Here is a 6,000-nt window from a genome sequence, read left to right as displayed (position 1 = left end):
CCTGACAGAACACTGACGTTTTCACAGCAAGGGGCTTTGCCAGGATAAAGGGGAGACTTTGGAAACCAAACGGGAAGACAAAGCACAGGCAGGCCCAGGAACCAAACCCCGGAGATATGTGGGGCTGAAATGATGAAAGAGGCTGTGTCAGGATGCATTTGAAGAAGCCCAGTTCCATCCCTTACATGACAACAGCAGCATCAATTATCCGAGTGCAGAAACACAAAGACTACTTTTCCTGAGCGTCACTGTGCTCACAGTACAGCCAACATGTCTCTTTGCTTGGATGACAGGGTTTTAAATCAGTTTGGATGCCAGCAACACAAGTTTTTTTTTTTTAACATTATCATTTTGCATAGCAAATGTATCCTTCTGCTTCTCTTACGCAAAATGTGTCCCTCTTATGGCAAAAAATAAACTCCAACCTGACACAAAGAGCCGACTCATTGGAAAAGACTCTGATGCTAGGAAAGATTAAAGGCAGGAGGAGAAGGGGACGACAGAGGATGAGATGGTTGGATGGCATCACCGACTAATGGACATGAGTTTGAGCAAGCTCCAGGGGATGGTGAAGGACAGCGAAGCCTGGTGTGCTGCAGTTCACGGTCACAAAGAGTGGAACATGACTGAGTGACTCAACAACATTTTCATCTAAATTATCACAAATTCAAGTAGAAGCAGATAGTCTTTAATTAACAGGATTGTCATTTTTCCAGGTTCACTTCTCCAAATGGTAGACACCCCGCCCCCCACCTCCACTCATCGTATGACTTCCCTTTGGACTCACGCCCTCCCTCAGGGCTTAGCCAGGGGGCCTCCATGAGGGGTGTGGAAGCTGGAAACTTCAGCAAACACAGAGGCCAGCCCGGCTCGGACTGTCATGAGCCAGTCTCATCACTTCCTGTTTGTGTACAGGGCTGGACCTCAAGGAGACCACAGGCTCTGAGGCTCTCTGCCGCAGGCTGTCCTGGCCCCAGTTGGAAGGATAAACCTGCTCCTATGGGCTCCCAGACACTCCCTGTGTGCCCTGGGATGGCTCATCTCTGCCTGGATGAAGGCAGAGACCAGTCTGCCTCACCGGAGTGGACCCTTGTTCAAGCCACATGGGCCTTCTGAATTCCTTCCTGTTCAGCCATGAGCAGAACAATGGTGGCCGTGAGCATTAGGACAAGGGCTTCTTCCTTTTCTCTCCACGGCAGGCGGGAGCATCAAGCAAAGGGGTCTGATCTCCTTGTCGACAGTTCTAGATCAAGGTGGTCTGAGTTGGCCTCTTCACCCTGTATGCATTCAATCCCGCCTCCACTCTTCTCTCCAGCACAAAGGCAATTGTTCTGACCTTTAATGCTTTATACTTTCTGCAAGGGCTTCCCAGGTGGCTCAGTGGTAAAGAATCTACCTGCCAAGGCCAGAGACTCAGGAGATGTGTGTTTGATCCCTGGGTTGGGAAGATCCCCTGGAGGAGGAAATGACAACCCACTCCAGTATTCTTGCCTGGAGAATTCCATGGACAGAGGAGCCTGGTGGTCTACAGGGAATCTATTATTTTTTTGGGTCTCCAAAATCACTGCAGATGGTGACTGCAGCCATGAAATTAAAAGACGCTTGCTCCTTGGAAGAAAAGTTATGATCAACCTAGACAGTGTATTAAAAGCAGAGATATTACTTTGCCAACAAAGGGCCATCTAGTCAAGGCTATGGTTTTTCCAGTAGTCATGTATGGATGTGAGAGCTGGACTATAAAGAAAGCTGAGCGCCAAAGAATTGATGCTTTTGAACTGTGGTGTTAGAGAAGACTCTTGAGAGTTTCTTGGGCTGCAAGGAGATCAAACCAGTCAATCCTAAAGGAAATCAGTCCTGAATTTTCATTGGAAGGACTGATGCTGAAACTGAAACTCCTATACTTTGGCCACCTGATGCGAAGAACTGATTCATATGAAAACACCCTGATGCCAGGAAAGATGAAAGGCAGGAGGAGAAGGGGACGACAGAGGATGAAATGGTTGGATGGCATCACTGACTCGATGTACATGAGTTTGAGTAGGCTCCGGGAGTTGGTGATGGATAGGGAAGCCTGCCGTGCTGCAGTCCGTGGGGTTGCAGAGTCGGACACGACTGAACTGAACTGAACTGCCCACTTTCTGTTGTGGTTCTCATCTTTTTCTTGTGAGGGATTTCTTGTACATTCAAGATATTAGTCCCTAATAGATTTTAGAACTTGTAACAGCCTTGCCCCGATCTGTGTTGGTCAATGGGCTTTGTAGCAACACTTCCACAAGCACCCAATGTGACCCCCATGAATAAATGAAGTAGGCACTGTTTCTAAGTCTGCCTTGATGATGAAGAGATGGGGGCTCAGAAGGGCTAAGCCCCTGTTCCAAGTTCTCTAGTCAGTGAGGGAGGCAGGGTTCAGACACTGGCTCTCTGCTGTGGCTCTGCACATCTCAATTCTTGTCCTTTTTCCAAGGGACTTGACTCGTTGGTCTCCCAAACTAACAGCAAATGCCAGGATCTACAGGGCCACTCCAGCCACTTCATGTGAATCGTCTACAGGAGAAATCAGTGTTTACTGAATTTAATTTTTGATGTCGAAAAAGGGCCTTTTGTTTTCATTGAAAGGTTCAAAAGGTTAAATTCAGTGAAACCACTTTAGAATGTTCTACCTGATGTAATGTGAGCAGCTGGACCAAGCACTTCAGTTTTCATTCCGACTCTGCAGTCTTGGTGACCTGCCCAGCAGGCTAGTGGCCTGCCTCATGGCCCACACCAGGGTCTGTGCCCCCACCTTCCCTGGGGAGTCTGGGGAGAGCCAGGTGTCAAGGAGACACCCCCCGCAACCCCGCCACCAGGCAGACAGCCAGGGTGCACCCCGTCTGACCTCTGGCGTTCCGGCCAAGCTTTGGAGCAATCTGCTCCACGTGAATACCACTGGGAAAGCCGGCTTTGCATTGGAATGTTGCTTCCCTCCATCCTTTCGCCCACAGCCAGGCCACCAAAGCGGGTCCTGATCCTTTGCCCCGAGCCCATGCCCAGTGGGGAAGCCACGCCAGGCAGCAGCCTGCAGGGTGTGCGTGGGGCAGTCAGTGCAGACTTGTACTTTACCGACAGTGGACAGCTGGACATGGCTCTCACAGGGGAGAGGGAATCTTCTGGAATAACTCAAGCCCCTTGAGACTCCTGACCCAGATGGAGCCTCAGACTGCGAAGGACTCAGGCCTGTCGGGACCTCAGGACCAAAACCAGCTTTCTCGTCCTGTGTTCTCCAAAGATTGGCTCTCGAAAGCGGGGTCACCTCCCAGAAAGCAAATGTTTTCCACCACGCTGACAAAAAAAAAAAATAATGAGTCTGGCACCCGGGTCTGCGCTGCTCCCAGCCGAGTTGCTGGCCTCTGGACCCGAGGTTGACTGAGGAACCAGGGCTGGAGCGTTAACACAGAAGGCGGCTGCCAAACACGGCACCGGGCGCCCGGCAGAGCTGGTGGGCGGGGGAGGGTGCCGGGGGATGTTGCTTTTCAGACTGTTGTCAAAAACTTTTTTCCAATTAAAAAATAAAAAGCCTTCCAAGGAAGAGAAGAGAGGAAGCTGGGAAGCCTCTCCCTCATCCATCCTTATACATTTAGAAAAAAGAAACCAGAAGTGGAGGAAACCAAAAATAAAAACACATCAGAAGCAGCATACTGTGCTGGCATTTCTGCCCGCCCAGCTCCATTCTTGAGACCGTTTCCCTGGCTTCACCCCCCGCTCCTGGAGACTTCGGATGGGTCGCCATCTCCCAGAAACTCAATTTCTGAAGCTGAACCCACAGAGCTGTTTCGGGCTTGAAAATACAATCCTGGGACGTTGTTTTGTACTACTGGCCTGACTGCTGTTGACTGCGGAATGGGCTCCCCTTCCTCACCCTCCTTGAGGGGAAGCTGTGCAGACCCGAACGGGCTTGGAAAACTTGTCCCAATTTCTCTCTCCCATGTTCAACTCGGGCCAAACCCAAATTTCTTTGGCCCAAACCCTCCTCACCTCCTCCAATGTCAACCCACGTGCTTCCAAGAAATGAAATCCACGTGTTTCTGAATCATTTCCACTTTAAGTCATCCAGATGAAGCTCAAGAAGCAGGTTTTGTCCTGGAAACGCCTTCCAAGTATCCCTGCCTGCCTTGCCCAGTCTCCCTGAGTGACAAGAAGCTCCCGTTGGCCAAGAGATACTCTACCAGCTTCCAGAAAGGCTCCAGCAGAGCGGAGGTGACAAAGGTCCTAAGTCTGATGGCCACAGCACCCGAACGTTCAGAACCCATGGAGCTCGCCCAAGGGGATGGTGGGTGACCTGGTTATAGATGCTCGTGGTTACATCGCCTCCACATACAATTTCCTCACCAAAGCCGCTGCGGATTTTTCAATATTGACAGAGGAATAAAGGCTGTGGGGTGAGACCCTAGAGTCAGTAGCAGATTCCTCCCTGAATGTGATTGCAGATGAAATCTCCCCTAAATATAGAAGCAGATGCCACTTGGCAGGAGCGTCCTCAGCCTTCATGTCCTTGTCCAGCCAGTGGAGACTTTACTCACTTGCATTGCCAGGCCAGGTGCTCTGTAAATAAAATTCTCCCTGGATGTGGAGCCCAGCCTGGGTCGATGTGAAATTTGATAGCCTCAATGAAAGGGCCTCCATTCAAAAATATCACATCTCACCGGCTGGTGTTTCACCATTAGATATTCATTCCTTTGGCTGAGATGTGTTGCTAACATTTCCTACGAAATGCAAGTATCAGGATGTGGAGGACACCAGTATGTTATCAATCACCAGATCCTCTGTGGGCTTTGTTCAACTGACACCATGCCATGGAGAAGGAAGCCATGGAAGAGATGGAAGGAGTGGAATAGTGGGTGATAGGATGCCAAATGGTCAGTGCAATTGGGGGAGAATAGTGAGAGAAGGAGACATATTTGAGGTCAGTAGAGAAAGTTGCTTCAGTTATGTCCGACTCTTTGTGACCCTTTGGACTGTAGCCCTCCAGGCTCCTCTGTCCATGGGGATTCTCCAGACAAGAATATTGGAGTGGGTTGCCATGCCCTCCTCCAGGGGATCTTCCCAACCCAGGGATTGAACCCACGCCTCTTATGTCTCCAGCATTGGCAGTCAGGTTCTTTACCGCTAATGCCACCTGGGAAGCCCTAGAGAGACCCCCACTGGATAGCAAAGAGGCACAAGTTAGCTGTGGTTGCACCAGGCAGGGAAGGCAGGCAGAGCCGAGAGAGATTTGTGTACCCCAGTTCTCAACCCTCACTGCAAGGCATTTGCACACCCAAGGCTGCCAAGACTCCCCAGGGACCCTTGCTCAGCTGACAGGAGGTCACAGCCAAGTGGAGGCATCTGGCCACAGCTGAGCACACTTGCTGAGCCAGCGCGGGGTGGGGGATGGGGGGACTCTGATGGCTGGAGGAGGGCAGGCATTTGCAATGTGTAGGGCTTTAAGGCAGCCAAAGTAAACCCACGTGTGTGCAGTTACATAACCTGCTCAGCCAGCCTGAAACAACCTCCTGCCCCTGCCCCATGACAGCAGGAGCCAGGACCCGGGCACCTGCAACTTCCCCTGTGAGCAGGCAAGGGGGGCTCAGGTCCTTCTCTGGGCTCAATGCATGAATAGCGAGGCTGTGGGGGATCCACGGGCTTCTGGAGAGGGAAAATGCTAGATGAAGGCCAGAGCCCACAGTCAGTTCCAAGAGGGAGCTGACGACTTGTCAGGAAGCCCAGGTGAGGGGCTGAGTGGCCAGTGCCGGAGGCTGGGGCCCGCCCCAGCCACCAGAGCCCCGGACGCCCAGTTCTCACAGCCCACTGTCCTCTATAGACTGAGAGAGGCCCGCGGACAATCACACGCATGTGAGTATACACACAAACACACACATGGAGAGAGACACAGGTGTTTGTGGGGAAGAGCCCTAACCAGTCCAGAGCAGTCCTGACTCACTGGTCTGAAGAGCTTTTCTGCTCGGGGGAGTCAGGTTTCTGGAC

Source organism: Cervus canadensis, chromosome 1 (assembly GCF_019320065.1).
Source record: "Cervus canadensis isolate Bull #8, Minnesota chromosome 1, ASM1932006v1, whole genome shotgun sequence".
In the NCBI taxonomy this organism is placed as follows: domain Eukaryota; kingdom Metazoa; phylum Chordata; class Mammalia; order Artiodactyla; family Cervidae; genus Cervus; species Cervus canadensis.
This window is presented reverse-complemented; position numbering follows the sequence as displayed.